Here is a 14,486-nt window from a genome sequence, read left to right as displayed (position 1 = left end):
CCAGGTCCTAGAAAGGGTCTGTGAGAGTGAGGAACCCAGAAGCCTGGGTTTTATTAGTTTCATATATTATCAACCATTATAAACATGAAATATATCTAGTCTGGTCCAATAGATAGTTCTTCTGCAAGTTCACTTAACTGCAAAGAAAAAAATGAAGCCATTGAAAAAAATGAGAAGGATCTATGTAAGCAATCATGAAGATTCCAGACTATATGGTTAAATGAAAAAATAAGGAATGGGATAATATAGCATGATTCCATTCATGTAAAAAACAAAAAAACAAACAACAAATAAACCACTGAAGCAATGTGTGTGTTGCATGTATATAGGTATATGTGCTATACATTTGCTACATATCAGATCCATAACACCGGTTACTTTTGGAGAGTGTATGGGGTTGTGGGGTATTATTCGAATTTTGTGTAACAGATATTCATGTGTTACATGTCGGCCTCCTTATTAATAATAACTGCACATCCCTCCATAATCTCTATTCAAGCATCCCATTCTCACACCATCATTGGCTACTTTTCCAATTCACTTCCTCTAGAGTCTCTATCTATCTTTGACCCACCAGCATCTATAATCAAGCCTCCTATCATCCAGTGTCCTCAGTCCCTTCATATCCCCACTACCATCCTTACCCAGCTTAAATTCCGTGGTCCGTTATTATAATCGCTCGTTTGCACACACCTTTACTACCCTGCTACCTCTCACTTTGTTATACTTACTTGGTAAACTCCATCCGTGCTTGAATCCAGCTCGCCTACCCTGCCCCTATAGCTTGGCGGCTGAATGTGGATGGAGAAAAACCACACAACTCATGCTGCCTGGTCTCATTTTCCATTCCTCACCTAACCTCAAGGGAGCTTTTAGTGCTGCCCTGGAATCCTACTACATTTTCCCTGATCCATTCACACTCCCACACTCCTTGTTTCCTCTCTCTTCAAAGCTTCATACCTCCTCCACCATCCTCACTCTTAACATGACCATGCTTACTATTTCATTGAGAAAAAAAAAAGTCAGGGAAAAAAAAAGCCAAATACCTACCCTGCACAGACTCCCAGCACTGTACCTAGCCCCTGTTGTCTGCCTTCTTTCCTGTTCCTGTGGATGAAAAAACAGGGTTTTCATCTCAGGCCGGCCCGCTATTGTGCACTAACTCCGCCCCTTTGTCACCTACTTTACAACATCCAGGGCCATGGATCTACAGGTACAGTAAGCACAGTGTGTAGGTCCCACCTTGCTTTTAGGCACCCATGAAAATGTTTTATTCCCTTTAAAATCAGAAGAAAATTATGAACTTTTAGGTCAAAATGTTTTAATGTATAGTGTTAATATATTCATTCTTATACAATGCAGGTCTTGATCTCTGGGGTCTCTTTATAAGGGCACTAATCCCATTCATGAGGGCTCCACCATCATGACCTAATCACTCAGAAAGGCCCCACCTCCTACTACCATCACCCTGGGGATTAGGCTTTCACATATGAACCTGGAGGGACACAAATATTCAGTCCATAGCATTATCTAAACCCTGTCTTGACTCTCCTTCCCTTCCAACCACTCCCTCTCCATCAACTCTCTGCCTCTTTTTTTAACAGCAAAACTTCTTAAGAGATTTGCCTGAATTTACTGTCATCTGTCGCTCTCCTCCCATTCTCCTTTGACTTCTGGTTTTCACGCCCACTGTACCACTGAAACTGCTTTCCTGACAAGGTCCCAGTGGCCTTCATGAGACTAAATCCAGTAGCCAGTTCTCGGCCATCCTGTTACTTCACTTGGCAGCAGCATTTTAAATAGTTGATCATTCCTTCCACTTAAACGATTTTCTCCACTTGGCTTCTTTGTAGGGAGACCACATAGTTTTCGGTCAGAATAAAGACATTTTTGAGAGTGAAAGTTGGGCATACTATTGATTACATTGATACAGATGCCAACTGGGACCATCTCAGACAAACTGGACCACAGAGTCACTTTTCTTCTAGGACACCACACCTGCCTGGTTCTTCCTCCTCAGTCTCCTTTGCTGTCCTCCTCTCCAACTCTAAATATTGGACCACCCAGGGCATCCTTGGACTTCTTCTTTTTCTTCTTCTCTTGTTCTTTTCCTTCTCTTTTTCTCTACACTCCTTCGGGGCTACTTCCCAACTGCTGCACACTGGTATGCTATAATGCTTGATAAAATTTTGAAATATTTCCATTCAGATTAGTAAAGAGCTCCTCTCAAACTTTCATACCCCACCACTCTGGCCTCACTCTGGGAGCCTCACTTCTACCCATGATCTAGTTTCTAAAATGTTAACACCTGACTCTTTAGAACTATGCTCCAGCACCTTCTGATTGGTTAGCATGATTACCATCTAGTTGTTAAATATTCTGCATATCATCCTTGCACTCATTTACAGGGCTTTAAATGAACTCCTAAATTTATACCTCCAGCTCAGACTGAAACATTTCCCCTGAACCCCAAGACTTGTATATCCAGTCATCTAGTCAATATCACAACTTGAATACATAAGGGGTATTTCGAACTTAAAATATCCCAATTTTTTCCTCCAAACCTGCTCATACCGTCTTCTCCAGTTCAGGTAATGGCAACTTTATCCTTTCAGTTGCTCTGGCCCCAAGTCCTGGTTGGTTTGTTTAACTCCTCTCTTTCACACCCCACAGGCAAGCTATCGGCAAATGCTGTTAGCTCCACCTTCAAAGAGATATCCCACTTTTCACTACCTCCACAACTGATACTTTCCACCATTATCTCTCACCTTGACCGCTGCAGTAGCTCCTGTCTCTCTGTTTCCACCAGTGCCATTTCTAGTTATTCTTAACACAGCAGACAGAGTGCTCCTTATAAAACATAAGACAGCTCATGTCAGAATCCTCCCATCTAACTTATATAAAGGCCAAACCCTTATAATGGCCTCAAGGTCCTATGTGTCTGCTCCACACCACCCACTTATTACCTTTGACCCCATCTCCTACTCCTCTCCCCATCCTCCATCCACGCCAGGCACACTCGCCTGCCTGCTCTTCCCCACCGGGCAAATTCTTGCATCAGAGCTTTGGCACTTGCTGTCTCCTCCTGCCTGGCCTGTTCTTTCCCTATGCTGTACACAGCTGGCTTTTTACCTCCTTCAGGTCATTAATTAAAGGTCACTCTCTCAGTGAAGTCTTCTTTTAACAAATTATAACCCCTTACCCATTGCCCTTTCCTACTTTATTTTTGTCCATAACACTTAAAACCACATGACCCATTGTAGATTTTACTTCTATGTTATTTGTCAGTTTCGTTCCTTGCTGTCTTAGTCTACTTGGGCTGCCATAACAAAATACTATAGCCTGAGTGGCTTAAGCAACACAAGTTTATTTCTCACTGTTCTGGAGCCTGGAAGTCTGAGATCAAGGTGTTGGCAAATAATTTTCATTCTGAAGCCTCTTCTCTTGACTTGCAGGAGGCCACATCTTTCTGTGTGCTCACATGACTTCTTTGTGCAGGTGCCCAAGGCTGGCGGGGGGGCAGGAGAACAAGCTCTCTGGTGTCTTCTAAGGACACTAATCCCATCAGAGGGTCCCCCTCATGACCTTATCTAACCCTAATTATTTTCCAAAGGCCCCATCTCCAAATACTATCACATAGGGCTAGGGTTTCAACATGTGAATTCTGCAGAGACAGAATTCTGTCATTAACGCTTGATGCAACTTCAGGGCCTAGAAGAGTGCCTGGTACATAGTGGGTACTCAGGAATTAATTGTTACATGAATTCATAATGAGAAAATCATGTCGGAAAAAAGAAAATAATGTTGAATATTACTTACTAATTTTTTAATTCCTCAAAAAGTTTTACCACTATTAAATTTTACTCACTATATATTAATATGCTATAGGGAAAGTCTCCAAAAACAGAGTAGCTCATTTTTCACAGCCCTGTTCTACAACTTTTATATAGAGGTAGTAAAATATAAATTTTTGTATATTCTTTGGAAGTTTATGTACTAAAAGATACATCATGCAGACTTACACACCTAGAGTCAGAGAGAAGTCCAAAGCACTGAGGCCAGGGACTCAGTGTCCCAAGCCACTCACGCAGTCAAGTCCGTCTACACCAGTCTCTGGTCACACTGCTGATTCAGTGTCGCACAATGGCTAGGGAACTCTTGCTGGCAAACACAGCTCTCTCAAATAATGCTGAAAACTGAACTAGGGAAAAGCAAGAAATCAGGCCCTCTGTTCTTCAAGGAAGACTGGAAAACAGAAGAAAGTTAAGAATGAATTGGAGCCGTGGAGATGCTGTGAGGGTTTTCCAACTCATCCTTTTCTTTTCTTGTGATACTTAGACTAATTGTCCTCATAACATCCACTAATTGGCACAGTGTATCATGAAACCCCTTCTTTTGTCATCTATGATGCTGTTATGTAGACAAGGACATATCTTTTATTCTGTCTGCTTAAGAACTGTTTCATTTACCAAGTTAATCAGGAAAATACAATCATAAAACTGAAGAGTCTTTAATAATTCTAGTAGGCGTTTTCATAGCATAACCCCCTGGACAACTGTGTAACCCTGAATATGAACATTACTCACTACTTGGCCTTTCCAAGGAAACCTCCAGAGAGCATCAGTTCTCATTTGCATAGAGATGGGGGTTGCCAATCACTGCCTTCCCCACGCAGAAACATACAGAATCATCTCAAACCTGGCTTCTCTACCTGTTAGAAAGGAGCTCAATTCAGTAAGTCACTCAGGATGGTTATAACCTTATAGGATTTAACAGATGTAAGGAACTTAATTCTATATACAATTTTTTTTTTTTCTTTTTTTGCGGTATGCGGGCCTCTCACCGCCGTGGCCCCCCCCCGCCGCGGAGCACAGGCTCCGGACGCGCAGACTCAGCGGCCACGGCCCACGGGCCCAGCCGCTCCGCGGCACATGGGATCCTCCCAGACCGGGGCACGAACCCGTATCCCCTGCATCGGCAGGCGGACTCTCAACCACTTGCGCCACCAGGGAGGCCCTACATACAATTTTTATGTAATCTATGAAAGGCAGTGGTGCTCAAATTTTCCCTTTCCTTCTCCAAAATAAAAAATGTTTTGAGTTAGGCTTGTTTTGTATTTTCATTTTGCAATAATTTTTCTTCTTTTTTTGTTTTTTCTAGTAGTTGGGAGATAAGATGAAAGTGGGGGCATGTTAATGCAATTATTATGAAAAGGATATACATTTTGATCACTAATCACCAACTGCTAGGGAAGATAGAGGTGGGAAGTGAAGCAGACAAGTCTTGTTTAAGAAAACCTGACTGGAAGAAATGGGTGTTGTTTTGAGTTATGATGCCCCTTGTTGCTTCTATACAGCTATTTTTATTAGTGCATTTTCCTCTCACTTCCAGTTTGAACAGCACTAGTTTAGAATTATGAATTCATAGCATCATTTTGCTTAGAAAAAAAATGGTTTCATAATCAAACATGAGGATCTACAATAAAAAACAACTTTTTTGTCCTTCAGTTTTCTCAGTTGCCTTGAATATAAACTCACAAATATCTTGATCAATGGCTACAGAGTTTATAAATGTTTTGTTTAAGGCTATTGGCATAGATGCTAATAATGAACCCAATGAACTCATAGTAAAATAAATTATGTAGAATGACAAGAGGGATCAGTGATACTTTTTGTCACTGCATTAATGCTTTCTTCATTGACTTAGAGTAGAAATTGGTTGGTAGATTCAGTAGTATCAGGACTTGTTTTACTGATCAAATAAAAAACGAAACCAAAAAAATGGACAAATATTTGAGAAGGTAGTTTCTTGGTACCTAATTCAGAGAATTCTATTCTATGAGTAATTTCAAGAATCAATCCGGATGTTTCCTTAATTCATTTCCAGGAATATTTCTCTTAATTAAAAATTGTAAGACCTACATCAGAAACATATATTTGAATTGTTCTGCAGTTCAAAGTGCAGTTTTCATACCCAGTACCTTATTTGATTCTCACAATACCTCCCTAATGGTAGACAGGGCAAGTGAGATATACCTGTTTCACAAAAGGGTTAACAAAAAGAGGAAAGAAGCTAAGCAAGGTCGAGGTCACAGAGCTGATAAATGGGGGAATCAGGATTTGAATACAAATCATTTGGCTCCAAATATGTCCAATAAATTGTGTTGCCTCTCCTACTTTAAACTAATATGATTACAAGGGTGATACTGATGAGGTAATTGAAACAAAGATAGTTTATTTGGGGGCCTAAATTACTCAGATAACTGACTGGATGTTTTTGGTTGCTTTGCAAATTGAGACATGACCTGAGTGTTACTGAGGAAAAAAAAAAATTACATTTCTAAAAATGCCCCTTGTTGGGGGTACCGACACTCACCCCTACTTCTCAAATCTGTAATCTAAGAAATGTTTCTTGAGCCAAGAGTTCCCAAAATGATTTTTGTTAGAGAATATACTCACTCCTCGGATATAGAGACTTCATTAATTCTTCATATCTTGCTACATTTCACATTATTTTCCTCAGGACTAAAGAATCTAAAGTTCTAGATTCTCATCTTTAGTGATGTACAAGGTATATTTTAGTGATATTAAAAAATACATTCAACTGTACCTACTATGTCACAGGTTTTCTTCTTCATTAGTTACCTGAGGTGAAAATATGAACATTACTGATATACCTAAAGAGACAAACATATGAGATAGTCATGGTATTATTAAATGCTATGTGAACTTTCTAGAGGTTCAGATCTCTCATCATATGAGACCAGTTTGTTAATGTGAGACCGTTTTTCAGGGATGTGGACTATAGGTACATGTTTATTTGTGCTCCAGAGGTGCTATTAAATATCTATCAATTATTTCTTAAATTTTGCATCAATATGTACAAAATTCTTTAGTCACTAAAGAGTTAACCTGACATGGAAAATTTATCCATGCAGAACCCTTACTTTAAGTGCCTGGTTTTGGCACGCCCTCATGGTCTTGGAAGGTATAGAACGTTCTTGCACACTCGTAAGCTTCCGGCCATAGGAAATCCTGCAACAAGTAAGACTGGCGATGGGACTTCCCTGGTGGCGCAGTGGTTAGGAATCCGCCTGCCAATGGAGGGGACACAGGTTCGAGCCCTGGTCTGGGAAGATCCCACCTGCTGCAGAGGAACTAAGACCATGCGCCACAACTACTGAGCCCGCATGCTGCAACTACTGAAGCCCGTGCCCCTATAGCCGGTGCTCCGCAACAAGTCACTGCAATGAGAAGCTGGCGCACCGCAACAATGAGTAGCCCCTGCTAGCTGCAACTAGAGAAAGCCCGCATGCAGCAACGAAGACCCAGCGCAGTCAAAAAAAAAAAAAAAAAAAGAGCTTCCCTGGTGGCGCAATGGTTGAGAGTCCGCCTGCCGATGCAGGGGACACGGGTTCGTGCCCCGGTCCGGGAAGATCCCACATGCCGCGGAGCGGCTGGGCCCGTGAGCTATGGCCGCTGAGCCTGCACGTCCGGAGCCTGTGCTCCGCAACGGGAGAGGCCACAACAGTGAGAGGCCCGCGTACCACAAAATAAAATAAAATAAAAAGTTTGGTTAGAACAGGGTGCCTCCGCAGGTCTGGGAGGCCACTGCCTGGCCCATAGCCTAGCAGACAGCACATGCTGGAAAAATATTTGTTGAATAAATGAATGAATGGTCCATTAGATGATTTGGAGGCTTTATCTGCTCTACTGCTCCATCAACTGTGTCTGTCCATCAATAACTTGTACTGCCATCAGTGGGGAAGAGTTTGGGGACTCCTTTCCATAACAAATGTCCAAAGCATGTAAATAATTACAATTTAGCCCAAAGCACTGATCCTAGCTGAAAGAGAGAACAAATGGAGGAGTGTGACTGACAAAGTGACTAAAGCTGATAAGAGCTCACCAAAAGGAGAGACGGAAGCTAGAGCTGCGATGAACTAGAACTGGAAGCCCCTGGACCAATGGATATTTCAGTTGGTTGCTCTGTTCAGTTTAGAACAATACAGCAGTTAACATATTACATATCAGGCACTTGACATAGTCTTAGGTGCTGGGACTACCAGGGGTCTGAAATTCAGGAAACAGGATATACTTATATTTAAACAGTATTTTAGTTACAGTTTCAAATAATATGCTGAGTATTTTTTCTTCAACCTCCAGAAATCTTTTTAGGTTAAGTATCTCTAAATTTAAAGTGATGGGGTAATCTGAAAAAAGTATAATACATACACTATGTTTTCCTCTATTTCGAGACTTTTTTTTGACATCCTGTAGATAAAAAATGGACCTATTGTTTTAAACATACTGAGCATATTAAAAACGTAAATAATATCCTACTTAAAAATAAATTAATCCGGGCTTCCCTGGTGGCGCAGTGGCTGAGAGTCCGCCTGCCGATGCAGGAGACTCAGGTTTGTGCCCCGGTCCGGGAAGATCCCACATGCTGTGGAGCAGCTGGGCCCGTGAGCCATGGCCGCTGAGCCTGCGCATCCAGAGCCTGTGCTCCGCAACGGGAGAGGCCACAACAGTGAGAGGCCCGCGTACCGCAAAAAAAAAAAAATAATAATAATCCTATGTTTCCTAATTTTTCTGATACACTAAACATAGGTTATATAGACAGATTTTCAAGAAGCTCCAGTCTAATAGAAGAGAAGGACATGGGAAAAAAAATCATTTTCACAGACTGAGAGCCATCACAGAGAATATAAAAAGAAGAAAAGTGGCTTCCCCCATGAGCAAGAGATTATTGCTTTGGGGAGAGGTAGCAGAGTCAGGAAAGAATTCACATGTGTAGCACTGTCTGAGAAGAGTTTGGGGCAATAAGTAGGCATTTACCAAGAGGAGGACATGGGGAAGGAATTCCAGGGAGAGGATGGGCATAATGCAAGAACACAAAGGCAGGAGACAGCGTTGTGTTTTTATAGAACTACAGCTAGTTTAGTATTGCTCAAAGTTTCAATGAGAGGCAGAGGTGAGGGTGGTGAGAAGTAGTCAGGGGCTAGTCAAGTAACATATTGTTTGCCATGTTAATGGATACAATTTTATTCCATAGAGTTCATGGGGAATCAGCAAATGATTTTAAGTAAGGAAAAACTTTGGTCAGAGTTGTTGAGAAAAGGCAGCAGTCCCCATTGTTCTTGCACAGCCTCTCAACATCCCTATGACCCGAGAGTAGGTTAAAAAGAAAGAGATTAAAAGCAAAATAAGTAGAAGTCAGGATGTTATAAGCTGGCTAAATCTATTTGTTTTAATGACAATGTATGACTGTCTATGCTCAGTGCTTGGGACTGAAGATGGAGGAACAGTGGCCTAGTTCATACTATAGCTCTTCCATTCTCCAAAACAAGAGTAAAAAATTTTCCAGAATACTTCATCACACTCTCTTTATTATTTCTTTTCCTTTTTCCTACTTCTCAGTTATCAACATTGGGTAGGCATGGGATCACAGGAAGAGGAAGAGTGCAGGAATGGCTGCATTAGGTGGGTCATCCATATTGCTTCTTTCCCCACTTCACACCTTCACTACAGCAATGGGAGTTATTAGTAGCATGGAAAAGCAAAATCCAGGGATCATCTGCAAGTCTTATTTTAGGAACTTGTTCTAGCCTTTTCTGCTATCAAACCTCTCCGGCTTTTCTTTTTCATAATAAGAGTTCTTACCAGTTAACATTAGCAGAAAGGAAATAATTGAGTTTCACCCGGTTTCTCACTCCCTCTGGGAGAGAAACTACAACAGTAAAATATCCAGAAGGGAAGCAATTAGAAGAGGAAGCTAGGGATAATCAAGATTTGACTGTACGTTTATTGTAATTGTTGAATTATTTACATTCTTTGACTCCTCTTGGACTGAACTGCTGTGGTTTGGAGGGTAGAAAGGACATTGGGCAAGGAACCAGGAGGTGCTTCTCTGGATCTCATTCTGCAATTAATTAACTGTGTGTCTTCAGATAAATCACTTCTTTGAGTCTGTTTTCTGATGAGGAAAAAGAGGAAGAGCGATTATATCAATGCTTCTCAAGTTCAGGTTCTCAAGTACTTTGCATCAGCTTCACCTGAGATGGTTCCAAAATATACAGATTCCTGGATCTGACTGGAGGATATAGTGTGGTGGTTGAGCCTGTGGACTCTGTATAGGACTGGGCTTAACCCCCTGCTATGCTACTTACCAACTAGGTGACTTTGAGCAAGTTATTTCAAGCCTGTAATATCTCATTTTTCTCATCTGTAAAGCAGGAATAATAATGTTATCTACTCCATATTGTCCCTGGAAGGTTAAAAAGGTATAATACTTTTAAAACATCAACTATATTGCCTGTCTCTAAGCATTCAACAGATGTTATGTTATCATTTGTATAGCCCACAGTATGTATGTATGGGGTATGTGTGTGTGTGTGTGTGTTTGGTGCTGGGTAGGTGCTCCATAAACATCTGTTGAATAAATAAGGGAAGTATAACTGAAGGGTTAGGTTTCTTGTTTGTTTGGTTTTTTTTTTTTAAGCAACATTTTTTTTTTACCTCAGATCTGAAATTCTTTATTAGCCCCAGGAATTATTTCCCCAAGAAAGGTAAAGATAGTTTGAGTGTTGTGTTGTGCTCAATCTTTGTCCTAGTCTTAACTCTCAGACTCATGAGAGCCTCATGATAATTTAAAAAATAATTAAATGATAAAAGTCCCAACAAGTGGGTGAGCTGAGAAAGGCAGGGAATGAGTCTCACGGACCTTGTTGGCTGGATCCAGCCTGCCACTACAAAGCACAATGACTCTCACCTAGGTGTGCATCTCCATTTTACCTCACAAGGTGCCGTGAATTCTCAAAGTCACTGTTACTACAGTTGATTTTGAATTATAAAAAAAAGGCAAGATTCCATTTCCCGTTGTTGACCGAGCAGAAAACTGGGCAATGTAACTTTAAAAAAGCTTGAAAATCAGGGCTATCAAAAACAGAGAGCGAACTTCTATCCCCCATTAACCTACTGATCAAAACATTCCACGTACATTGAACTATGTGGTTTTTTCGATGATGGTGGCCCCTCGCTGAATACTCTGCTTGTGATTCTCCCTGGTGTTTTTAGTGAGAGGAGTTACCAGTTTAGTACCAACAGAGAGGAAATCGCCTCGGAATCTCTGGAGGTGGCCTCCTAGAAAGATCGCCGGGAGGGGAGGAGTCCTGATTGTCCTGGAAGAAAAGCATGGCCCCATCCGGGAAGTCAAGGCTTGCCGGGAGGCTGGGGTTGGCGGCTTTGAGTCCTGGAGGTGGCAGACGCGGGTAGCGGCCAACGTTGGAGCTGTGGCCTGCGCGGCTGGTGGGGGCTTGGTGTGTGCAAGTGAAAGACGCACAGCCGGACGGACCCGCGTGGGCTCCGGCCTCAGCCCCATCACGCAAGGGTACGGGGCTGAAACTGACCAGGGGCCATCCTTCCCTGGCGGGCGCAACGGCCGCCTAAGATCTACTCTTGCACCGACGGGCGCCGCCGGGGGTCTAGAGCCCTGGGCCTTGCAGGGCGCGGCAGCCCCTCCCCTCCAAACCCCGCGCTTCCGCCCGAGACCCGGCAGCGGCCGTGACCGTGGACGTGCCGCGCCTTCCGCCTGCGCCTGGGAGCTGCCGCCGCCCGTCCGCGCCCCTGTGCGCCGCGCCCACAGGCCCCGGGAAGGGAGAGCGTCCGGGCCCGGGGACCTCCGCCACACGCCGGAGACCCTCTCGGAACTGGACGCTGGGAGGTCTCGGCTAGCCCCGCGTCTCGCTCCCGCCGGGGATGGGCCACTCGGCACCTGCGGCCGCTCGGGAGCGGGGACTCGGCGGGGCTATGACCGGCGGCTGCCGCCAGAGCGAGATGGGAGGGAGAACGGAGCTAGCGGAGCTTCCTTCCTCTCCCAGACTCGCAGCGACACTGGAGGGCCCGACCCCCAGCGCGGACGAGCGGGGACCTCGTAGGGGACCAACTGGATTCCGGATCTCCTGCTGCCACTTGCAGATTGGGGGCGCCAGTACTAGCGCTGTGAGCGTGTAGTGGGACTTTTCCGTTGTCGTCTTCTAGACCCTCCGCCGGGAGTGTCTTCCCGCTTAAACATTAAGTCTGGCGTGGAAGACGATTCTCCTCCCTCTTCTCTTCCCTCCCTGCCCCCACTCACCTTCGTTCATCTGTCTCTCGCCTTCTTCCCAAAAGGGCTAAGACAAATATGGACACGGGTGAACAAGTTAGGATACTACAAAGTGTGTGTGTGTGTGTGTGTGTAGGGAAGTGGTAATGGAGTGGGAGAAAATAAAATTAGAAATATCTGGGTATGTAACAATAACACACACGTCCCCAGGCTGCTAGCAGTCTCGGCGTCCAAGTGGAGACAAATTTTACACTTTCAGTCCTAGGAGAAAATTAGCCCGGGGTATCCGGGAGCTTTCTTCTCGATATTTCTTTTATTTTTCTGAAGCATATACATATTCCTACCAAATAAGAAGCATCCCCAACCAGAGAAGTAGCACGCTGTTGGGAGGCCATTCCTGGACACAATTGAGGCGGCTTCCGTGGCCTTTGTCACCTCTACAGCAGAGGTCACTGGACTCTGCTCAAGGTGTTACATGAGGGGCAGGTGCTTGGGAAGACACCACACAGTGCTCTAATGAACGATCCCATCCCGACTGAGGGCAAATGCTTTTCATAAGGATGAGGTGGATTGGTGCAGGGTGGAAAACATAAACTGAACCTGGGGTGTATCTTGGACGCGCCCCCTCTCCCCCTCCTCCCCAGCCTTCACCGAAGCAGCGACACGTTCCTCTTCACAACCCAACATCCTCTCCCTCACTTGCTAGCACCTGCATTAAAACGCCGCAGTCGGAGGGGAGTGTCTGCGAAAGGCAGGCTCCCTGAGAGTCCTCTCGCTACTGCGTAGTCATGGAATATTCTTTTATTCAAGAGGCTCTTCTAGTTGATTCTAACGGGGCTCGGGCTACTTTGCCCCTCACCACCGATAGGGGGCGGCAGATGCCCTGCGATGCCCCGGCGACTTGCAGGAAGAGCGTTCTGTTGTCTCTGGGAATCCAGCTTAATGGAACGTGTGGGTTGGAAGGTAGGACTTACCGCCTTTACGTCTATCGCAGCAGCTCCGGGGTCTGGGGTCTCGGACTCTGGGCGCGTCCTGGGGGCCCTCGGGGCTTCCCTGTGCAGGGAGTGAGCGAAGTCCTTTGCGCCCCAAGCAGTGCCTGTAAACTCAGCGTACGGCATAAATAAATACATTCAGATGTATGCGAACGTTATGATTAATACGATATATAGACGTTTGAAAGTGTTACAAAATCGACTGAAGCTCTTGATTTTTTTTCTTTTTTTCTCAGTTCTCTCACTAAACAAGACAATTGGAAAGTACGGCTACCGCAGTCTGGATTCTGGTGGCGGTAGGGTCTGCTCAATTGCTTTGAATTTTAAAAGGGTTTCTCTCAGAAGTTGGGAACTACTGTTCAGCCATAAAGTCGTAGGATTCGTGTGGTAAAGGTTCCGAGGCGTCTAGGAAGGGAAACAGGGTGGACTCGGCGGGCTCGGCCAGGGTGTGTGTTTGCGAGCGCGGCGAGGCGTCTGCGGCTGAGCCGTGTTCCGAGAGCGCGGAGCTGTGCCGGCGCGGATTGGTCCAGACCCAGAGGGATTCGCTACCGGCCGGATTTTCCCGGAAACCTACCTCGCTGGGTAACTCCAGCCCTTGAGTTTTCACAATTGTCAAAGAGGCATTATGTGTCTTCTGCAAAGCCATATTCCCTCAGAAATGAGAACTACCCCCCCCCACCAAGGTAAAAAGTACATATGTGGAGCAGTAATTTGTTTTCGAAGAAAAGAAAAATCCAAAAAAAGTTTAAAAAATTGGAAGACTATTACAGTCATCTCTAAATAGCTTTCGACAAGCGATAGCTTCTAGGTTTTCCAAATGAAAAAGTACGTAGTAGTAGCAAGGTTGTGTCCTTACTCTATAAATCTCATGCACAATTAAAAACTCTGATTAATACCTAAAATAAATTTGGAAGGTAGGGAGGAATTACAGTTTTTATTTGTAGACATTATCACAACACGGGGCTAAGATGTTAATTTTAATTATGGACAAAACATATTGGTGTTATATACTTTAAATGTTTTTCCAATACTGTAATAGATTCTAGAAGTGCAGCCATAACTACGAAAGAAGGCACACTTAATTGTCAGAAATTTCATTAACATGGGAAGTCCATAACATGTTGTAAGAATATAGAATCTTCCCAAAATAATGATGACTATTAATTAAGGTACTATAAAATTTGTAGGAAAATGTTAAATTTGTATTTGAGAAGAATGAAGAAGAATTAAGAAGAGAAGGAAAGGACTGACTTGTCCAGGTGAGGAAAAGAAAGCTAATAAGTCTGGGTAGGGAATTTCCAAATTGGGTTCAAAATCCTAAGACAAACCAGAGGCCCTGCTGCTCCTGTGGATAGTCAGTCCTATAGCTGTTGAACCAGGAGATCTGGC

General features: G+C 43.9%; 1 long non-coding RNA gene across 2 annotated transcripts; it reads right to left on the bottom strand.

The window, feature by feature from the left end:
• Positions 1–9,810: 9,810 nt before the first annotated feature.
• LOC132491006 (uncharacterized) lies at positions 9,811–12,207 on the bottom strand. 2 transcript variants are annotated; one of them, XR_009532633.1, is made up of 4 exons: positions 12,136–12,207; positions 11,002–11,182; positions 10,172–10,227; positions 9,811–9,978 (listed from the first exon to the last, which is right to left on the bottom strand). It is a non-coding gene; the product is annotated as an uncharacterized LOC132491006 (long non-coding RNA). The 2 variants fall into 2 exon arrangements; XR_009532632.1 differs by lacking the exon at positions 12,136–12,207 and having other exon boundaries at positions 11,002–11,257.
• Between the last annotated feature and the right edge of the window lie 2,279 nt (positions 12,208–14,486).

This window comes from Mesoplodon densirostris, chromosome 5, assembly GCF_025265405.1.
Source record: "Mesoplodon densirostris isolate mMesDen1 chromosome 5, mMesDen1 primary haplotype, whole genome shotgun sequence".
Lineage (NCBI taxonomy): Eukaryota > Metazoa > Chordata > Mammalia > Artiodactyla > Ziphiidae > Mesoplodon > Mesoplodon densirostris.
The sequence above is the reverse complement of the archived record's forward strand: the minus strand, read 5'-3'. Positions and strand labels throughout refer to the sequence as shown.